General features: G+C 49.1%; 1 protein-coding gene across 6 annotated transcripts in view; it reads left to right on the top strand.

Annotated features, from left to right (window-relative positions):
* Positions 1–856: 856 nt before the first annotated feature.
* Positions 857–22,118, top strand: part of COL27A1 (collagen type XXVII alpha 1 chain) — a 182,150-nt gene continuing 160,888 nt past the window's right edge. For 5 of the 6 annotated variants that reach the window (XM_088065670.1, XM_088065668.1, XM_088065671.1 and 2 more), the window contains exon 1: positions 1,034–1,144. The gene's annotated coding sequence lies outside the window, so the exon portion shown is untranslated. Of the gene's footprint in view, positions 966–1,033; positions 1,145–22,118 lie in introns of those variants that run through there. The other variant, XM_088065669.1, reaches the window with a different exon arrangement.

Genomic DNA, 22,118 nt, shown 5'->3' with positions numbered 1-22,118 from the left:
CCCTCCAGCCTGGCCTGGCGTCTGCAGAGCCCCCCACGCCTGTCAGAGCCGCACACAGAAGTGCACAGGATGAGGCACACTAATGCATGTTTTGGTCCCAGGCCAAAATAAACGCCGGCTATAATAACCCTCCCGGGAAAGCCAAACAGAGGATCCCTTTGTTAGGGACAACTCGGCGTGTTACGCTTCATTTGGGCCAACAGCACTTCCAGCACGAGGCTCGGGCACCATCTGCTTGATGTGGGCAAGGTGGGCTGAGGCCAGAAACCAGGGAAAAAGGGAAATCTCAGGACAAGGAAATTTGGATGATGCCTCTTGAGTCAGCCTGGCCCATAAAGACTCTAAAAAATCTGGCAACAAAAAATCTGGGAAGAAGTCTGGCAGGTATGTTGGGCCCATTGTGGTCTCTGCTGGAGGTAAGGGTTTGTAATGGGGCAGGGAACAGCAGTGTCTTCTGTCTCACCTTTTGAGCAGGTGTTATGAAATGATCCAGCTTCAGGATCTGCTGTTTCTGGCTAATTCCTGTTTAGTTTCCTTCAAAAACAGAGACAGAGGAACAGCATTGGATGAAACCCTATGGCTCTCTACTGAGCCCAGCACAAGTTTTAGCATTTGTGGAAACTTCTTTATTGATGTGTAAATATGATGAAGTGACCCAGGGGAAGGTCTGTCCTGACCTGAAAGGGACAGGACAAACTGGATGCCCTGGCCAGGTCCCAGTACAGACTGGGATAGTCCCAGCACAGACTGGGATCCTCCCAGTGTGAAGTGGCAGCTGTAGCCCAAAGCACCTGAGGGCAGCAAGGAGTGTGCAGTGTGAGGTGCTCCTGCAAAGAGGGAGGGGCTGGACTGGATGATTCTTATGGATCCCTTCCAGTTGGAGATCACACCTGATTCTGGGGTGCTATGATGACCTGCAAGCTCCTGCAAAAGCTGCCGCAAATCAGAAAACCAGCGGGTGGCAGGTACTAGCAGAGCCCTGAGCCTTTGTCCTGCCCTTGCACAGGTGCTGGTGGTCAAGGCCAGCCCCAGTGGGCATCGCCTGCTGGTGGGAGGGGGTGGGAGCAGTTTCAAAGGGCAGGGAGGTGCCTCTGCCACGGGAAGGAGGAAGGAGAGCTCTCTGCCCCGAGCTGCTGGGTTTCAGGTAAGGTTGTGAGCTTGGGGTGAATTGGGCTCTGTGTGTTTGTGGGGTGCAGGGGGTGTTGGGGTGGGAAAGCCTGCTCTCCCCAGCCTCAGGGACAGAGAGCACATCTCCTCTGGTGCTGCCACTGAGTGTGGGATGTTTAGGAGGTGGCTGCTGGTCCAGAGCAACAGGCTGGTCCAGAGGGATTTGCCCCAGCAGAGGGTGGGCTGAGGCAGAGATAGCCCTGCCTGGGATAGCTGCGATTTGCTGCTCTAAAGCCAAAAGAGTGCTTGGGGCATTTAATCTCTGTGAAAAGCCTTCCTGGAGCAGGTTCCAAGCAGCTGCAGCTTATGGGTTTCTGCAGAGTGGTCTCTGAGTTTTGCCTATCCAGAGTGTGCCGAAGAAGGGGAGCTGGTCCTGGGGCCAGCACAGATCCATGTGGCCACCCCATGTACCTGTGGTGTGTGTTAAACTCAGATTTCCTGGGAAAGCCTTATTGACTTCTAAATAAATACCAGGAAGGGGCACAAAGCACAGAGGGATTGAGGGTGATGGGCGTGCAGCTCCTGCAAAGTTAATATTGTTTCTCCCAGTATGGGTGAGGTTTCTGGTGTTATAGAAGTGGAAATCCAGGTATGTTTCAGTCCTGTGGGGAAAAGCAGTGAGCAGTTTATTTTTCCTTTGACAGATTGCTTATGATCTACAACCATCTGGCCAAGCAATTCTTAACTTTTTTCCTCTTATTTATGAGGGCCAAGGAAGCGAGAGTTATTTGCAGCTGGGATGCCAATTGCTGCTGGCAAGTGCTGCTGATTTGGGGTCCTTCTCCCCTCTGCAGCCCTGGGAGGGAAGAGAGGCTTCTGCAGCAAGCAGGGGGTTCTTATGTGCTTCTCAATGGTGTTTAGACTCCTAAATCACGGTGTTCAACACCAGAGTTGTGGCTCAAAAAGAATGTAATGTTTGTGTTGGGTTAGGGGAGAAGAAAAAGGAGGGGGGAGAGGGGTTACTGCTGTTCTGTGGTGGATGTGGCTGCACATGGCTGCATTGGATGGAAGTGGTGCATAACGGGCACAGAGGAAAATTGCCTGTAGCTCAAGGATGTGAATGGTGAACCTGAGGATGGGGCTTGTGCCCCAAAACTGCAGTGTCCCAGCAGCTGATGTGAGCAGCAGAGCAGCTCTTGGCATCCCTGGGGGTGTTGGGCTCCCTGCTGGCTCTGGGGCATGATAGGTTTTGGTTTCTTTATGCTCATAAAATGCTCTGCTAGCCTGGAAAGGAAGCATTAGGGATGTGCAAATAATTAATTACTAATTAGCTGGTAGATTGTTCAGAGGATACAGCCGGGGGCTGGGCAGCTCCAGCACAGAGAGCTGTAATCTGTGTGGGGCTGAGGGCTGGGTGCTGTTCGACTGCTGTGCCCAAAGGAGCAGGAGGTACAGCAATGGGAAATACCTGGGACACAAAAAGAAGCATTTTGGGAGTGTAAAGGGAGAAGGTGCTGGGGGGAGGACAGCAAGGTGCCCTTCAGGAGAACAGCAGCAGTCAGGAATGGGATCAAAGCCTCTGTCAGGGGCACTCTGACTCCTCTAGGGAAGGTCAGGGAACATTAAGCAGAGAGCCCTGGGCTGCAGGGGCTCCCCAGGGAGGAGCAGAGCTGTTATAGAGCTGAATTGCTCCCAGCTGAGCTGAGTTAAGCCAAGGTGGGGTTTGGGTTTGAGTAGGTGTTTTGAGTGAGCTGTGGCCCTGGGAGCCCCATTCCAGCTATTGCCCAGATTGGGATTTCCTGGGGTGAGTGTGAGGGTGGTTTTGCTGTGGGCTGGAGCTGCTGTGCCATGCTCTGGTGCCAGAGTGTCCCCTCACCCAGAGGAGGGGGTTAATGAAGGGCTCAGCCTCCCAGGGATGGAGCACTCCCCTGCCCAGGTGAGGGATTTGCTGCAGGGCTGTGGGGCATTTGTTTGCCCCGTGGGAATGTCCATACCTGTTTCAGACCTCTGAGCCTGTGTCAGTGGTTTCTGGTGCCACTGAGGGTGGTTATGGCTTCTCTGTCACCTTCACTGCTCTGTACCTGTGCCTCTGCTCTCACTGACTTGCAAAGCTTCCCCAGTTTGCTCTATTGATAAAAATTCTTGCTGCCAAAAGAGCTGTCAGGCAGTAAGTTAAATCATCACTAAATTGTGATGGAAATACAAGCTTTAGGCCTTCCTGAGCTTCCTTCTCCCCTTGGCTGTGCTGGCACTGATGGCTGAGGGGGCTGAGCAAGGCTTTACCCACAGTTATTTTGATCCCCCTGGCACCTGGCCTGGTTGTTGGTAAGGGAAAATGAAGAGTCCCGGACAGCAGTTGGCATGGCTCCAGTTTGACAGTAATCACCTTTCAGGTGGGATTTTGGTTCTGGTTAAACTATGTCAGTCCTGAAATTATGTACCAGTGAAACGTGCCCAGCTGCCGCTTTAAGTTGCTTGGCTCCCCAGGGATGCCCTCAGGGACTGAAACAGCAATGAAAGGAGCTGCAGTGGTGCAGAAAGGGTTAATGCCCTTGGGTTGAGGCTCACCTCGACCTGAGCCAGCAGACGTTCCGGGTGGGAGCAGAGGGATGCAGCTCCTTTGGTGTCAACGTGGGAAAGCGATAAGGGGAGGCTCTTCCCGTCCAGCTAATGATCTGCAGTAATGAGAACTTGGCCTCCATCTGCTCCCGGGCCGGGCTGGGCAGCTCCTGAGGCTGGGTGGTCCTGCCTCAGCAGGGAGTGTGTGCCAGAGGCACTGAGCATCCTCCTGGCTCCATGTCAGGGTGGGTGAGGGGGGCAGTGGGGTTTGGGAGTGCCATAGGGGGTCCTGATGGGTGAGCTGAGCCCTCTGGACAGAGGGTGACACGGGAGGGGAGCTGGTGGCCACGTGCAGCTGGTGAGGAGCTCATGCCACCACTCCTGGGGCTGGCAGGGCTCCAGCAGCCATACCTGGGCTTGTTTGGTTTGTTTTCCTCTGTGGAATGCCAGATTTCTGTTTTTCCCATAAGACTCTGAATCTGTAGTGGGTGCAAATCTCGGGAAGGTCCTTGCAGACAGGCAGCCAGGAGAAATACATCCCTGCAGTCCCTGCCCTCCTGTGGTGCAGCACCAACCCAGCCTGGAGGTGCTGGTGGTGGCGCCCAAAAGCTGCCACATCCCTGTCAGGGGATGCAATGAACCAATTAGTGTTGTTTGGTCGTTTTGCTTGTTCCCAGTTCAGGCTGACAGCTCAGTGCCAGGGTGTAAAGAGCCCTGCCCGCTGTCTCCTGCTCGGGTGAAAGAGCACGGAGCCCGAGCGGTGCCTAGGGCACCCTGGAGCCCCCTTAATGAGCTCAGTCAGGCTTGGAGAGCAAAGCTCCAGCCCAAACATGCGGTGGTGTTTGTGTTTGTTGATTGATGGTGGTGTTTGGGTGATGCTCACAAAAGAACCACTTGTGTCCTGGTGGGAGCTCTGTGTCCCAGTGGTTATGGCATCTCTGCAGGCCTCTCACCTCTCCTCCAGCGTGATCACAGGGGACAGTGCCCAAATCTGGGAAGCAGGAAATGCCCCAAGGGGATCAGACCAAAGTGTGCAGCTGTAGCAGAAGGAGATGCTTTTCAGGCAGGGCACTATAAGGAAAGCTCAAATGGCAAGTGGCCCGTGGGTTTCTCTAACTTGCAAAATGTGTGTAGCATCCACCAGATCACGAGGCACAGGCAGGTTTTCTCTCTGCACTGGAGATGGCAGCAGAGCACTCCTGGCTCCTGTGCATCTCGGCGTTTAAATCTGCTTTTTCTCCCTTTGTGCTTTATGCTGTTTGGAAGCTGGAGTATTAATGGCTTTTTAAAGTCCTTGGTGTGCTTGTGATGGGCTGGTCAAAGTATGGATTGGTTCTTATGTCTTAGCCATTCAGCAAATTGCTTTTCCATTGATTTTCTTGGGATTGTTGTTTTTCTGAAATTCAAATTCTAAGAGCAGATCTCGAAAGAGCTATTAAATCATCAGGCCTTGCCTGCACAGGACATGCAGCTTCATCCTCTGGGCTGTGTCCTGAGCTGGAGTTCAACCACAGCAGATTTCTCTGCCTGGAGGCTGTTTTGTTTTGGGGAATGGTGACTACACTTGCAGGGTTTGCTTGTCTTGTAAATCCTAGAACATTAGGGTGGTTTGGGTTGGAAGGGACCTCAAAGATCTTGTATCCACAGGCAGGGACACCTTCCACTAGGCCAGGTTCTTTGGAGTCCTGTGCACCTAGAACACCTCCAGGAATGGAGTTGGATGGGATGTGGGATATCTCTGTGCTCTACTCCAGTGTTTCTAGTTTGGAGGTCACAGCACACGCTTGAGTCTTGTGGATCCCAGGGGTTCCAATGAAGGGAGGAGTTGGGTGTGGGATGTGCAGGGCCTTTCCAAAGGTCATCCAGCAAAACCAAATACATCCCTGTGCCATTGGGGCACCAGAACAACTGCAGGTTTCTAGAGAGAGCTGGAGGTGAGGCTGAGCTCAGGAGACCCAACACTCCAAGGTCCCAGTGTCTAAGATCCTCTGTAGAGATGTTTTTAACTCGCTGCAGGCAGTGCTGTGAATTTAACTACCTTCCCAAATGACAGGGGGAGTCTAAAGCCACCAGTGCTATTAATCTCCCACCCTGGTGTGCCTTCACCACTCAGTGAAGGGAACAATATTTCTATTTAAAAACAAATTTTAATTTAAACCACGAGCTGGTTCAATAAAAGATGAAGTGTCTTTGTAATGGAAATGATAGAAGTGAAAACAAGTAATCTCTATTTATGGTACAGCTTTTGTTGTTGGTTTGAAAGGATCCAGTGTTCCACAGGACTTATTTGTGGAGAGACAAGAATAACTTTCTGGTTCAGTTCTTGGCTAAAGCAGAGTTTGTTATGATTTGTTTAAAGAAAACAAACAAACACAAACTTTCAAATGGTTTTTGGCTGGAGTTTTTACTGGAAATCCAATCCTCTTACGCATAGAATTTTTTGGGTTTTTTTTTAATGCTTCTATGAAAACCAGCATTGAGTGGAAGGATGCTGCTGTGAGCTGCAGAGACAGCTCGGCACAGCCGGTGCTTTGGAGAGGTCTGAAGTTACCTCGGGAAAACACGCTGATGTTTCCAGGTGTGACCTGGAGACTTGAGCTTCCAGCTGCGGGTAAATATTGAAAAGCGCTGCGATGCCTGGCTGGAGCTGCACCACAAGAGGGCAAGCGGAGGCCACAAATCCTCTGCTTCCTCCTGGGAGAAGATGCGAGAAAGGCTGAGGTGTGGGAAGAGGTCCTCACCGCCCCTGGGCAGGGCAGGGACAGCTGTGCCGCTGGCTTTCTCAACGGGGAGTAATTTGGTGGCGTTTGTTAAATGCTGTTGTTAAATTTATTAATTGTTGTGCTTCCAAAGAAGGGTGAAGGGTCTGGAGCACAAGTCTTGAGAGAAGTGGCTGAGGCAACTTGGTTTTTAGTTGGGAGAAAAGGAGGCTGAGTAGGGACCTTCTCACCACAACCTCCTTTCAGGCAGCTGAGGAGAGCAAGGTGGGGATCAGTCCCTTCTCCCAAGTAACAAACAATTAAACAGAATTAGATGTTCTGATGTCATGCTGGGGGAGTTTAGATTGGGATATTAGGGAGAATTGTTTCACTGACAAGGTGGTCAGGCACTGAACGGGCTGCCCAGGGAAGGGGTGGAATTGCCATCTTTGGGAGAATTCCAAAAGGTGGGCACTTAGGGATGTGATTTTTCTGGACGTGGTGCTGCTGGGCTAACAGTTGGAAATGATGAACTAAAGGTCTTTGCCAACCTAAATGGAAATGTAGGAAATTGCTGCTGGGTGCTTCTCTGTTTTGTGGCTCAAGGCAGAGGTTGCTGCTCTCTATGGTCAGAGCTATGGGACTTTGTCCTGTTAATTGTCTGCAGCTCAGCTTGCCCAGATCCCATCCCAGTAATGGAAAACACGTGGGTTTGGTCAAAGCCCTCCTTGGGAAGGCTGGCAAAACACTCAAGTGGGGCCTGGAGACGTGGTTGGAGCATCCCAAGCTGCTTGATGCCGTACCTTGCTGTCCTGGTGACATCTGCTGCTCCTTGGTACCCTGGTCCTCCTGCTCTTGGAGGGCAGGGGATGCAGCATGGATGCAGCAGAATGCTGAGCTGGAACTGAGCAGAGAAAGAAATCATTCCCAGCTCTTCTGTGGCAATGTCAGTGGAAATGACCCTGTGGAACCAGACAATGGTTTTAAACTGTACTGACATCACGCTGGAAGTGGGTGGAGTGGGCTGAAAAATGCCTTAAAACTGCTCAGAAATAGTTGGATTTTCAGAGAGGGGAGGGTGGGAGAAAAGTGTGGAGGGATGAGCAATCCCTGTGCAGCAGCCACAGTCCTGCTGGGAAAGGGATTCCCTACCGGGAGGTGATGGTTGCCTGGCAGGCCCTGCTCACACCAGGGCTGCCGTGCTCCGTGTTCATGACCTGACTCAGAACAAGGACTTGTCTAAACAGTAGCAGGAGCTCAGTTAAAGCAGAGACACTCTCAATTTAAAAGTATGTAATGGCAGGAAAAACAACCCATGATGAGTTAAAGAACTGACTCAGGCCAGCAAAGGCCAGTCCTGAAATAGACCTCGAATGGGACTGGTTGAAAATGCTTCCATCAGAACAGTTTCCTGATGGAGAATTTGGCATTTCTGCTGAAAGAAATCTTTCAAGAAAAGCATCTGCTTCTGTGGAAAAATTCATCTAGTTGGGTTGGAAAAATGGAGCATGTGAGAACTGAAATCCTTCAGAGCAGTGGCGTGTTGTGCCAGCTTTCAGGCAGACTCCACCTCTGTGTTGAGCTTCATTTCTCATTCCTGTGGTGCCCACTCATCTTCACAGATGATTATTACATCTATTATATCTATTATTACCCCCAGATTATTACATCTGCCCCTTCCCATCTGCCTGCTTTTCTTAGCAATGGTTAAAGCCTCCCCCTCATTGTACAGGACTGGAAGGTCAGCTTTTGGAGCAGTGTGTGGCTGCTCCCCTGGGACACCAAACTTTCTCTGCTGCCTCCACTCCTGGTCCCTTCCTACTTGGACTTCTGGGAAACTCATCTCCATCCCATACTGATGTTTCATACTTCCTGGGAGGTGGCTGTGACTGGACAGCCAGGAAAGACAACTCATTCTGCTGGGCTTATTTGTGACTTCACTAAATTGTTTTGCAGCCAGGGGTTTATTTTCCAGGTGTTTCTGCATCTGCTTGTTGTCATCTTGCTCATTTCTGTGCCTTTCCTAAATTCTGATGGAAATCTGACAGGAGATGGGCAAATTGTCTGGCCAGGTCCATACAACAGGCTCAGGGTTAGTCCCAGGACCTGTTTGTTGGGTCAGGATGAGTCACCCTGTAAAGCACTTTATTTTGGACTTTATTGTGCCTTCCTCCAGCAGTGAGAATTTGCCCTTCAAAAAATAGTGTGGAATAGCCCAGGTCTGAAACATGAATCTGACAATTTTACATTTTACATTCTACCCATTTTTTAAGCATTGCTTTCCACACTTCAGGGTTGGAAAAACTACAGGGCACTGTCAAAAACAGATACTTGTGTTAACACTTAGGTGCCCAGACTTGAAAATGGGGAAGATGTCTTAAATGCTGTGTTTTCCCAAAGACCACATCAGCAGCAGGCAGGGGCAGCTGAGGGAGAGCCTCAGGTTGGTGTCCATCACCTGGAGAGCTGTGGTGAGAGAACTGCTCTAAGTCCTTGCAGCTCCATGGATGCAAAAATCTTCTCAGAAAGGATTTTTTTGTGCATGGATGTGGTTCTTTGAGGCCAGAACATTGTTATGAGATGGGTTCATTGCTGATGTGAGTGAGGGGCTGAGCTGAAATCCTGCTAGGACCCTGGGATGAATGTGTTTTCCTCAAGTGAACTTTATGAAAGGGCTTCTCAGTCCATTTAAGAAAACAAAAAAGTGTTAGGAGCAGAGGCTTGGCCAAAGCTTGGGGTCCCGGTGTGGAGACTGGAGGGAACAGAAAAGCCTCAGTGGAGAACATTTTCTGAAAAAACAACCCAGGTACAGGCCAGGCTTGTGTTTCTGTGCTAGCATGGGCTCTATTTACCAACCTTCCTCTGCCCCAAGAGAAGCAGGGAGGCATTTAAAGAGAAAATAGGAAAGAGCCCTCTGTCCTGAGAGCTGCTGGTGTTTTCTGGAGCGCTGGGCTGTGAGAGCATAGGCTGCAGGCTGCCAGATGTGTTGTTTAACACGAAGGCTGGTGCTGGTGGCTGCTGCCAGAGCCAGCCCTGGCCCTAGGGCAGGAGCAGAGGGATGGAGAGCCCTGATGCAGCTCCCCTCTGGGGTCTCCATCAGCTGCTGTGTCCCTTTGCAGGAGACAAGGTCTCCCTGCAGGCCCCCAGGGCATTCCCCTCTCCTCCCCCCAGTGTGACCCCAGGTCTGTATTATGACAAAGCTGTTCAATCAAATGCATTTACGTGCCAAATTTCCCTGCAGCTCTTGGGAATAGGTGTGCTCTGGGTAAAAGCAGCCTGTTCTAATTCCAGGCATCCTCTAATGCTGGGGAAATATTGATTCTTCCTGCATTGCCAGGACTTCTGAGAAACAAAGCAGACACAGGTAGCAGCTTAACAAACTGATAATGTCCCAGTGGATTTTATCCACATCTGCTTCCTGCAGCCTCAGAGCGCCGATTCCCCCATCCCACACCCCGGGAAGGCAGCCCTGAGGTCAGGCTCTGTCGTGCTGGGGGCCGTGCTCCCCTTGGCAGCCTGCAGCATACAAAGGGCTGATGAGAAAGGGATTCAGTCCAGTGTATTGGCATTCGTGGGTGGCAGCTGTATTAAAAGTGCTCACTGTCAGCCCAGCCATCACTTATAATTGGCTTCTATTTTTCCATGTGCCTCCTGGCAACAGCAGCTCTTCCCAGGCTCTTGGTGGGGTGCTGGGTCTGGGAAGGCTGCTCTGTGCAGGAGAGGTGTGTGAAAATGGACAGGATTGGCTCAGGAAGGGAAATGTGGCCCCTTCCTGCCTGTCTCTGGGTTTGCCTGAGCATCCCACCAGAAGCAGTTCCCTCTGGAGATTTGCTGTCAAGCACTGGCAAAAGCCATCTGTGATGGCTGTGGATGCACTGGAGAAAGTGCTTGTCTTTGGGATGGGCAAATCCCTTGGTTCTGGTGCAGTAACCCAGCTGTTGTGCAATGGTTTGGTTGTTTTGGTGGGGAGAGGCTGGGTTTTGTTGTGGTGCTGCATGGCTGTGCTCAGCAGAGCACTCAAAATCGTGTGTCACCCTGGAATGAGGTCCTTTGGTTATGGTCTCGTGCATCCCAGCTACACAAAAAGCAGCAGAACCACTGCAGAAGGTGTGAGTTCAGAGCACATTTGTCATAATGGTGCTGAACAATGCAGACAGGGCTTGGAAGAACCTCTTGCAGCTGCAGCTCCAAATGCTGAGAGCACATGTCCTGTTTTCCTGGAATATCCTGGGTAGGAAGGGACCCACCAGGATCATCAATCCAGCTCTCAGCCCTGCCCAGACCCCCCCAACATCCCACCCTGGGCATCCCTGGAGCCCTGGCAGCCTCGGGGCTGTGCCCATTCCCTGGGGAGCCTGGGCAGTGCCAGTACATCTGGGGGAAGAACCTTGCCTTGATATTCAACCTAAACCTTTCCTGACACAGCTGCAGCTGTTCCCTTGGGTCCTGTCACAGAGAGATCAGTGTCTGCCCCTTGTGACAACCTGCACCATTCTTTTGGGGTGTAATCAGATACGAATTTCTGAGTTGCTGCAAAGAGCTTTGTTTGTTTGTTTGTTTTAATCTTTCCCCAATGCTGGAGCACCTAAACTTGCAAACACATGAAAGTCAGACCAGGATTTCCTTGAAATTATCCCCATAAGCTTTTGAGATGTCACAATAGTCTCATCAGTGTATCCTAGATCTTACCAGTTCCATCTGATTGAATTTTTGTTTGCAAATAGAATAATCTAATGACCTAATTTCTGAAGAGGCCTGTTATTTATTAACCGTGATGTAAATTCTACCAGCATTAGAATAAAGAACATTGGGCTTTTGAATTTATGCTATATTTAAAGATCCAAATCTCTGGGGCAATTAATCATTTTCCTGACATATTGAATTCAGTCATGTGTTATAGCAACAAAACTTGCAGTTTATGATGCAACATTAACTTGTCAGCAAGAGGGACAATTCATGACTGTCTATGAGTAGCAAGTGGCAGGCAAATTTGGACAACTATCCTATAGTTTTTGCAAGCATCAGCAAATTTTGTTGGCAAAGCCAATGTAGGCAGCGCATAATATACGCTTTTGCTTGTATATATTAAAAAAAAAAACCCAAAGAATATAATCCCCTGCCAGGAGTTTCCACTTATTTTCCATAACGAGAGCTGGAGGGTCTGTAAAAGCTGGTCTCATAAAAAGAAATTGCAAAGGATGAATTTTTCCTTTACGAGGGAGATGGAAGAAATTGGAGTTTGTTTGGATGCACGAGTCTTCCCGACACGCAGATTATCAGCTCTGCTGCTGCAGGGGGAGGTCCCAGGTGGGGACAGGGACAGTGTGGACAGAAGGATGGAGCCCACGGTGATGTGGACACTGAGCTTGGGAGCAACAAGAGCAACCTGTGTCTTTCAGGAGCAGCAGTGGCCTTGGCACAGCGGCAGCGTGGCTGCTTGGGGGGATTTTCTTGGAGGTATCAGAGAGGAAAGAGTTGGAAAAGCTCTGAGGTAGGAGAGGGGTGCACTTTGCTGCTGTTTGTGGTGGGGCTCTGAAGGGTCCTCGAGGGTGCAGGGAAGTGGCTTTGCCTTGGGTGCCAAAGAGGGCGTCAAAAGATAAAAGGAAAAGGAGAATTACTGGGGGGAAGCAAACAGATTTAAAACCAAATCCCAGTGCTGTTCCAGGCAGATACGAGCAGAGGCAAAACCTCAGCCAAAGCCAGAGCAGAGGCAGATGCAGCCATGGGAGGATGAGGCAACACGTGGGACCTGAGCGGGGGCTTGGCAGGGTGGGGACTGTGGGAGGTCACATTGGAGGGGCAGTGAGCCCCCCAGGGCTGTTGGAGGGGCGGTGAGCCCCCCAGGGCTGTTGGAGGGGCGGTGAGCCCCCCAGGGCTGTTGGAGGGGCGGTGAGCCCCCCAGGGCTGTTGGAGGGGCGGTGAGCCCCCCAGGGCTGTTGGAGGGGCGGTGAGCCCCCCAGGGCTGTTGGAGGGGCGGTGAGCCCCCCAGGGCTGTTGGAGGAGCGGTGAGCCTTACAGGGTTGTTGGAGGGGCTGTGAGCCCCCCAGGGTTACTGCACTTAGATCGAGTTGGGTAGCAGGGAGTGAGCCCACCGAGCTGCAGCCGTGGCCAGGGTGCTGCAGGAGTGAAGCTGGTGGTGCACAGCAATCAAAGAGCCATGGGGAGGCTTTATGGAGTGTGGGGAGAGAGGTGAAGAGTTTAACTGGAATAAGGCTGGATAGAAGGCTCTGTGTTGCGGAGAATAGAAATGAGAAATCAGCAGCAGGTGAAGAAACCTGTGTGATAAGATGGTAAAGATTAAATACTGCTGGAGGTGGTGATGGGCTGTCATTGCCTCATGGCTTGGACTCAGGCTCAGCAGGAGTGGGCTGATGAGCTGGGAGAAGTGTGGCTGTAGTTCTGCCTTCCCCCAGGCACAGGCACCAGGCTTGGATGGTGTCCATCAGCAGGGGCTTGGCACACAGGGTGACCCCAGCCTGCTGTGGCTGCCAGTGGCTTCCAAAACACATCTGGAAAAGAGAGCACAGCTGCAGGGCTGGGAGGCTGTGATGCAGACACACACAGTGCCACATGCACAGCATGGCTCCATGGCATGAGTCCCCAAGTACCTTTGTGGCCAGGAGGAGGCTGCTCCCTGCAGGGCTGCTTCTGCACAAGTGGCTGTGGCTTGAGCAGGATATGTGGGGCTTGGGGATGGCAGGTCCTGTCTGCTCCTCCCTGACCACAGACCACACCCTTTTTCCAGCTGAGGGATGCTGGCCTCCTATTTGGGAGCTGAGACTTCACCAGCTTAGGTTTAAGCTGGATAAAAGAGGCTTCTGTAGCAGCAAGTTGTGATGGAAAGCCTAAGTTACATTCTGTTTGGGGATGGGAATATATAGCCTCTGGTATCTTCACATGCCTCCCAGAACACAGTGATTTTTGTCTTGTTTCTCTCAGATCATCTCAGATTTATTGCTGTAAAGTGGAAAAGACTGACTTATAAGGGATAGAAGCACAAATTATCCTTGTGAAAGGAAAGGGAGGGAGTGAAAAAAGAGATCAGCTCAGCTGAGCTGGGAGCTGCTCAGTGCCCTGAGAATACAACAGGAAGGACAAAGAGAAAAAGGTAGAAACTAGATCAAACAAATAGACATACCTTAAAAAAAAACACAGTGGAAAGAAGAATCATTGTGAATGAGAGTGATCAGCCACCCTCTGCCCAGCTGCATGGTAAAAGAGGCCAGAACATTCCGTGTTTTCAGAACATCCATCCAAACCTGTATAACTGCAGCATGATACTCCAGTCACTGCTCTGCAGGCATCGATGGTGTGGGCTCACTCTAGAGGTACTTGAATTTTATCCTAGCCAATTATCCACCCTGAAGTACCCAGAACAGTCCCAAAGAGGGTTCTGAGCACCAGTTTGGCTCTTGGCTCCCTTCAAAGACTCCTGGGGATGAGTGATGCTACTCAGAACTGAAAGAGCAAACTCTGCTTTAAGAACTGGGTGTGGGGGAAGAATTCAGGAGCTGTGGAGCAGAGTAGCTCTGGCTTCTGCAATAAGGGAATGGCTGATGGCTGCTGAGGGGTGACAAGGCTTTGTCAGAAATTGAACCTGTTAAATCATGCAAGTTTGTTTTGGTGATATGGCAGGAAGGGTGTGTGGATGGGGAGGAGCAGTAGATGATGATGCAGGTAAGGTTTTTGACATTTTCAGTACTTGATGTTCTTGTAATCAAACTAGTGTGATGTAGATTGTGGTAATGTGCAGGGCAGCAGTTTGTTTTTCCAGATTACTCATTACTCTCAGAATATTGCCAGACTGGAGGTAAGAAGTCGTTTCCAGGCTCCAAGGAGGTAAAGAGCAGAGCAGTGGGTGCTTTGTCTGGATTTTAGGATCACTTTATACAAACAGTAAAGAACTAGATGATCAAATTCACACTGAAGGGAGTGAGACTGCACCAAAATGCCTGATTCTGTTTCTGCTCCTGGTTTGTAGGCAGAAAGCAACTTTTTGGATTTCTTCATGCAGCAGTTGATGCAGAGCCCTCCTTGCTTTTGTCTCACAGCTTCCTCATCTGCTGTCTCTGTTGTAGCAGGTGCTTCTGCAGCACACAGCTGGCTGTTGTGGATGGGATCACGAGGGCTTTGGGTTGTTCTCATTCTTCCCCTGGCTGCCAGTCTTGACAGGAGCCTGCTAGAGTAGGAGTATCTCAGTCTCAGGGAGCTGGCATTTGCTTACTTACAGCCAATTATTTCATGGTGACCTTCTCGTGGCAAGCCAAGTGCCAAATCCACAACAGACACAGAGAAAGTGTTTTGAAGTGAGAATTATTTCAAGTTCCAGCCACTCCTTTCTTTGCCCATGAGTGCTTTCCTGGTGGATATCTTTCCTTCAACCTGTCTTTTTAATTTTTGTCTCTGATGGATGGTGTTAGAGCATTCCTTGGCTGTATCATCTGAATCCCACAAAATCCCTTGATCCCCCCTGTCTAGTTCCAGACTTGTTTGTGGAACAGAGTCTGTGTAGGTATTAGTGTCTGAATTAGAAATGGAGGAGCAAAAATGCATCACAGTGTCAGACTGGATTTTCAGCAGTACTTGGCACAGGTCAAAGAAATCACGTCCTCATGATTGCTCTGAGGATGTTCCAGCCTGGATCACTCTGGAGGCAGAATGGGGCTGAGCTGGGTAGCCTTGAATATGAAAATTCAAACCTCAGCCATGGTGTTTTGGCCAGTTATCCACGGTGCCTTGGCTGTGGGGGATGACAGCACAGCCATTCCTGCAGTCTGTTGGCTTCTGCTGCCCGACAAGACAACAGTGAACGCTTCCTCTTCGCTTGCACCCTTTCCTCTCTGTATGTGTGAAGCCAGTGGGGAAATGCAGTGTTCACTGATGCATTGATGGTTATCAGGGCTGTTTTCCTTTTATTTAATCCAGACTTTTCAGCCTCCCTCTGCCTAAGGATCCGTGTGTGACCGTGCACAGCCCGTGCCTTGTGGGGATGACGCGCCTGGGAACCAGCGAGTGTCTGCCACGGGCTGTTGATGCAGGATTGCTGATGGATCCTGCTGATGGATCCCATGCTTCTCTATCCAGACTGTGCTACAGCTCCACCTTAAATTCAGACCTGCCAATACAATTACTGGGGGATAAACTGATGTGGGCAGAGGGAAAACCTCTTGTGATCTGGTGACAGCACATGCTGAAGTTGTGCTGCTGCTTGAGTAGGCTGTGGTGGTCTCTGGAATGTCAGAGGTGCTGCTGTTGTGCTGGTGTCTTAAGAGAGCTCTTGATTGATTTGGTTGAACCTCCTGATGCATCAGAAATGTCTGAAATGCTCTCCTGAGAGCAGAGATGCCAAGTTTATTCATTTTCTGATCAGAACTCCTCATTGTTGTGGTTCTGCTTTAATTATCCTGAATCTTGGTGCAATGTGCTAGTTTCTGAGTTTGTGCTGCTCAGGAGAAGAGCCCAGCACTTCCCTGTAGGTTCTCACTTAATTCAGGTATCATCAGTCTATAACAGATCACTCTCAGGTATTAAAGTGGCTCCAAGGCCAAGGTTAAGCTCCTTGTGGATGCCAAAAGAGTCCATGGACACCCTCCTGCTGAGCAAATCTCAGACCAGAGATGATCTCTGTAGACCCTTTCCTCCTCATTTAAAAGAATGTTGTGACTATTTGGACAGAGGAGTTCCTGCCAACCCTTCTCCTGTGCGTGTGATGCTTTCACGAAGCTCATTCCAGCTTGCTGCATTTTGGGTTTCTGGGTCAGAAGCAGAAAAGGTCCCAGATCCTCCACCAAAGCCCCCTCATTTCTTCTGCACAGATCTTCTTTTCTTCCCAAACTGCAAGAGCTGCCTGAGCAGTGCTGCTGTGGGGGTTCCCTGGCTGTGGGCAGGAGCTGGGTGATATTTTGAGCAGGGGCAGTGGAGGGCTGGGAGCGGAGCTGGGTTTGCTGGGAGATGTATCCGCCCTGTGGAACTCGGGAAGGACCTTGCCATGTTACACAGCAGCTTTGTGGCTGAGCAAAAATAAATGGGTGACTTATCCCACTGCCAAGGACCATCAGTGGGAGGTCAGTGTTTGATATTTCCACACCCAAAAAAGCAGCCCCAAGCTAGAATTACAGTACAAAATACCCATTCAGACCTCTCCAGCCTTCTGTTTTCATTGACTTCCATCCCCTGCTTGTACACACAGAGCCCCTTCCTTTCCAAAAGAAAACAGTATTGCTGATAAGGGACACTTATCTCAGCAAGTCATTACAAAACAAGCGAGTTTTTGTGTTTGCATCTGATTGCTGTGCAATGTTAACAAACTCCAAGCATGGAAGCTTTATTTCCACTCTAAAGATGGCCCTTAGGGTGCTCTGTGAGGTGCATTATATATCTCATAAATACTTCCCACAGATGTTTGTTCCTTAAAAATAGAGGGGGAGGGGGGGGGAAGAAAAAACAGCCTCAAACTTCTTAAGGTTTCAACCTTTCATTTGTTCTGTAAAGAATTTCTAGACAACAGTCCTTGGCTGTGCTGCACACGCATATTTCCCCTTCCCATACTCTCTGCTGAGATATTGCTGGCCTTTGCTCCTTTCTAAGAACCAGCCAGTGCTGGAGTTTGCTCTCCCCTCGCAGTGGGTTCCCATTAAAACAGAACTCTTATCCACAGCTGCAGTAGTTCAAATTTAATGTGTTATTTCCAGTTGGAAATGTTGGGTTACAGCACAGGCAGGTGTGGTGGTACTGGCACACAGGGGCTCCTCCTGATGGAATCTCTTCCCCAGGAAGGTTTTTTGATTTCTGTGAGGTGCTCAGCTCCTTCCAAGGTAGTCCCTAAGAGAATTTTATGGTAGAAAAGTTTTTCAGGGCGATTTCCAATCTGCATCACAGTAATCTTGTGGTTTTCCTATCTCAGAGGGTCAAACTGCCTTCCAGGTGCCAAAAAAGCACCTTCCCAACCTACCTGGGGAAGTTGACCATGGAAAAAGTGTCACTGAGGACCAGAAGGGCGAGGGATGGAATTGGCTTTGCTGGGGATTCTGGTGAGGTGCCCAGAGCAGCATCTGCCAAGGCCTGGGGCACAGAGCAAGGGGGGCTTGAGCTGAAGGGCAGCTTGGCTGAAGCACTGGGATAGAAGAGGGTGGGAGAGAGCTCTCCCAGCCTGGAGTAGAAACAGCAACCCCGTATCTGCCTCCTGCAGCCAAAATCTGATGCAATTCTGATTTGGATTATTTGTGCCAAACAAACTGGAGTGGGCTGCAACTATCCCTGACAAATAATTAAAAAAGAGCTGCCCAATAGGGATTTTTTTAAATTTTTTTTTTTCTTAAGGAAAGCTCCAGTCCAGAATATTTCAATTCTTCTGTGACACTCTGTGCTCTCACTGTTCTCCAACAGACCTCCGTGCCTGTTCTCCAAAGCACTTCCCTGTGTTTGTGTCATGGGAGCCCCCAGCAGTGGTGCTGGGAGGATGGTCTGTGCTGGGAATGCAGCCTGGGGAGGAGCAGAGGGATTTTGAATAACTTATTCAACTTCCTGTGAGATATTTCATGTTTTGTTCAGAATTTTCTGGTGTTCCTTCAGAAGGGAATATCTCACAACCCTTAATCAGAAATCTAATTTCCAACTGAGGAAGTTCAAATGGATTTTCTTTCCTAGTTTGTTTTCCCTTGCTTGCTGCATTTTAATTTAAAAAGCTCAGTTTAAAACAAGCTGAAACCCTGTTTTAACAAGGACAACAAGGCCTACTGAGATACCCAAAGCATCTCCCCCTTTTTAGTCCTGTTTGAAGGTTGGGTCTGTGGTTCTTTTTCTGATACCTGGCCAGTAATGAGCCTTGCTCTCTGTTCAAGGGTTCAAACATCTGGGCAGTTTGTGTCAAAGGAGAATTTCTAAAGCCATCAGTCAAAGCCTGGCAAAAGGAAATGACACCACAAAGTCATTTCGAGGTGTAGGAGGTTTGGTGCCCAATTGAGGGTCCTCTCCTTGAATTCTGCTGGCTCTAATGCTGTCCACAAGGAGGTCTGGAATTGCTCGGTGTCCTCAGTGTGTGCACACTTGGCTGTCAGCCCCACACATCACACTGAGGCTATGTGAAGCTCTGAAACATTTCCCCGTCCCCCTCGTACCAACTGCCTTGCCTGAGATCTATTTACAAGCATGAATAATTTTAAACATTTAAGTAGTCTTCAGAGGGATTACTTGCATGTCATGGCATGTAGGCTGCAGCTTTTCAAGAAGAGTTACGTATCTTTTTGGCCTTGAATGGGAAAATGGAAATTGAAAATGTAGTGGAGGAGAGAAGTGGGGCTGGCCCAGGTGCCTGCTGTGCTCTCTGCCCAGCTTCACCCAGCGTGCTGCCCTTTGCTGCTGTGCCCACACTTTGATAACGCCCCTGGAAGAAGCTGACTTTTAAAAACAGAAATACTACGAGGTGTTGGATTCCTGTTGCCCTCAGGCAGTGTTTTACTCCAACCTCTGCACCCCAGTTGTTGCCAACCCCTTTTTCAGCTGGGTGTCCTGCACCCTCTGACTGGAGTGGGTGCAGGATTGATTTGGGGGACACGGTTCCTCAAGGGAGTGGTTGGATCTTGATGGATAAAGCAGAAGAGTTTGGGGGGGGGGGACGTGTTTGTGGTTTTTTTTTTTTTTTTAAGAAAAAAAGGTCTGTGCTACTTTTGAAACAACACCTTTACTAATTTTGGCTAGTTTGGCAAAGGGGGCTTTAACACTCTTGTACACACGGTACTACATGATCTGTAATGACTCTTTACTGTCATATAATCTAATAGCAAAAATGGGCCAAACTGTGCCAAAGGCACGGAGCCAGGACACAGGAGGCCACAGCTCTGATCTCCCCAGCTTTATGTCCTCCCCTCTTGCATCCACTTTTTTCATCTCCAATGAATAGAAGGCTTCATCTTTTTAAACTCCAGCAGGACAAGGCACATGTGGCCTGACTCTACCACAAACTCCTCAGTAACACTCTCACTGTTTGGGGGAAGTAAATATGTGAATTTCAAAAGTCTTTCTGTGTGGAGAATCTGTTTGGATTTGTGCAGGAAGTGGGGAGCGGGCATATAGGTAGCAATATTAATGAAGTTTTTTATAAAGGCTTCATTCAAGGCTTTCAAAGAAAATATAACTCTTATGGGACCCATAGTTTATCTGCCAAGTCCGAGAATCTGGTTGGAATTTAAAATATATATTTAAAGGTTTCTGAGAAGTAGAGGATTAGAAAGAACAGGTCAGGAAGGGCACTTGGGAAATTCCTGCTTGAAGAGGAGATTGGTCCTTGGGGTCTGAGCTCTGCACTGGGGTGCATGAGACACCAGAGGAGCAATCCTCCTCTTGGCTCTACAGGAGTAGGAAAAGGGGGTGACTGAAAAGGGGGTGACTGGGACAGATCCAAACACTGCCCTAAACTCTTGTGCCATGGTAAAGTGGTGAAACACATCCAAAAATCCTTCATCTGTTGATGGGCTCACGTCTTCTTGGAAGACCTTGAGTTCAAACCCTTTCCCTTTTTCTCTCTCGTGGGAGATGGCTGTGCTGGCTCATTTGCTGCCTTAAAAATGCTGTTTAATAGTTTGGGTTCACATCCCTCATGTCCTTGAGTGTCCCAAGGTTGCTTGTTGTGGTATTGGAAGAGAAGGGCTTTTACCAGCCAGGTAAACTGGTTGGAAAGAGCACCCTTAGGGGTGTCAGGGCAGCTAGAGACAGCAGCTGGGCATTTGTAACAGGCCCCTTCCATCCCTAAAATCCCTGATGTGGGTAAATCCTTACTCTGGGGAGTGGACAACCAATCTGAGAAGCCTTTTGCTTTTTTTTTTTTTTTTGAGAAAATGGGTTCCCCAGTGGGAGCAGGGAGGTGCCCAATCTCCTTGCCCAGGATTCAGTGATGTGTTTTGTGACCCAGGAGGTTCACAGCTCAAGGGGTTTCTTCCTTCCCAGTCTTTTTTTTTTTTTTCCTGGGGACAGTAATCTGCTTCCTGACCTGCATCCATCCCTGGTGCTCCAGCAGAGCTGGAGGTTCACTTTCCCCAGGTGCCAAACAGGTGTAACCCTCGTGTCTCCTTGCATCATGTACCTGTGGCTTTCTTGGACTCTCTACAAGCCCTGTTCAAGGGTTTGGGGTTTCTCTGTGTGTTCACATTACATGAAAAGAGATTTATTTTTTCACTCTTTGGGGACAGATCTTGTTAGCTTGGACAAGAAGAAAATAAGTGCAGACCTGTGGGGGAAAAAAACCACCCAAAACTTCTAGCCTTGTCTGTTTGCAATCAAAGGCACACACATGTCCTGTAGGCAATGTCCCTGTGCCAGCAGGATGGTCCCTGCCCAGAAAGCTTTAACAGATGATGTGCAAATCCCCTGTTTATGATGATTCTGCTCCCTCCCTATTGCCCCTGTGCTTGCACTCCCCGTGCAGGCCAAGTCCTGGTTTCAGAGTCAGGTGGCAGGAGCACAAAGCTGTGCATTGACCTTAATCTTGTTTAGTAAAATCAGCAATGCTGCTTTGGGGTGAGGGCAGTGCCTGTCCCCAGGTCAAAGACCCTGAGGATGAAGAAGCACTCACAGTGTAAATGTGTCCAGTCTCATGGCCCTGTCCCCAGCCAGAGGGTGACAGCACAGTTTTCCTACATGTTTGGGGTTTTTTTCCCAGTGACTTCAGCCTAGGGGTTTGTTGCTTTTTTTTTTTGTGATGGTGCCTTTTTTATTTAACCCCCATGGCCAGATTTTTCCAACTGCTTTCCAAGATATTCTGTAGCAATCAGTTGCACATTTATTTTAAATATATATATTATTAATATGTATTTAATTCTTATTTAATTTAATTATAAATAATATATAATATTTAATAGCACAGTTTAACTGCATGTTGAGTTTCACTGAGGGGCTGCTCCCTCTGACTGTGCTTTGCCAGGGTTGGATCTGATTTTCAGACCTGTATTGATGCTATCAAGCTCTAGTTAGTCTGTGTGCTGGATCTGACACCTTGGTTGCATCGATAGCAGTTTAATGTGGTGGAGAGGATCCTGTGAATGTTGCCTGGATTGAGCTCACAGCATTTCTTTCACATATTCTCTCTATTCTACCTATTCTGGACCCCTCTGCTGGGTCCTGGCCAGGTGTCACAGTTTAATGCAGTGGCTTTGTTGACATGCTACTGATAATCCTCTTTTCTTCTGCCAGCTCAAGCCTCTCTGTCAACAGAACAAATCTGTATTTCTGCTACTGAGAGATCTGCAGGAAAATTCTGGCTCTGACAACAAAACTCTTGGTAGGGTTGTGTGAGACCTCTGTGTCATATTTCCATAGGATCACAAAACTCAGTTTCAGTGGCAGCAGGAATAACTGCTGAACAGGATCAGGCTTACACAAAGAGTTTGACAGGCTTTAAATATAAATAACAAAATGAGGCTCCTGTTCTGCTGCATTTGGTGAGGAGGTCTCAGCACAGTCTGAAGTCTGTCTCAAGTTCCCATCCTTCCTGACCTTCTTTTTGCTGAAAAGCATCCTTACTCTTTAGGTCACTGCAAGAGCAAATATTGGTGTTTACAGAATAAAAATAACCCAAGGGTTTTTGCTTCAGCATCAAATGAACAGAAAAGACTTCCAAAGGACCAGAACTTGGAAATAAATAATAAAATTAGTGTGAGGAGGCTGCTCTCAGGAGCAAGTCAACAGGGAGAAGTCAAGATTGTTTTCTTAAAGGGCTAAAATAAACGTTGAAAACACCCACCCTGTTGAAAAGAGGGGTTT

This window comes from Pseudopodoces humilis, chromosome 22 (genome assembly GCF_049639895.1).
Source record: "Pseudopodoces humilis isolate 2021_Gansu_Grassland_sample_001 chromosome 22, ASM4963989v1, whole genome shotgun sequence".
NCBI classification, from domain to species: domain Eukaryota; kingdom Metazoa; phylum Chordata; class Aves; order Passeriformes; family Paridae; genus Pseudopodoces; species Pseudopodoces humilis.
This window is presented reverse-complemented; position numbering and strand designations above follow the sequence as displayed.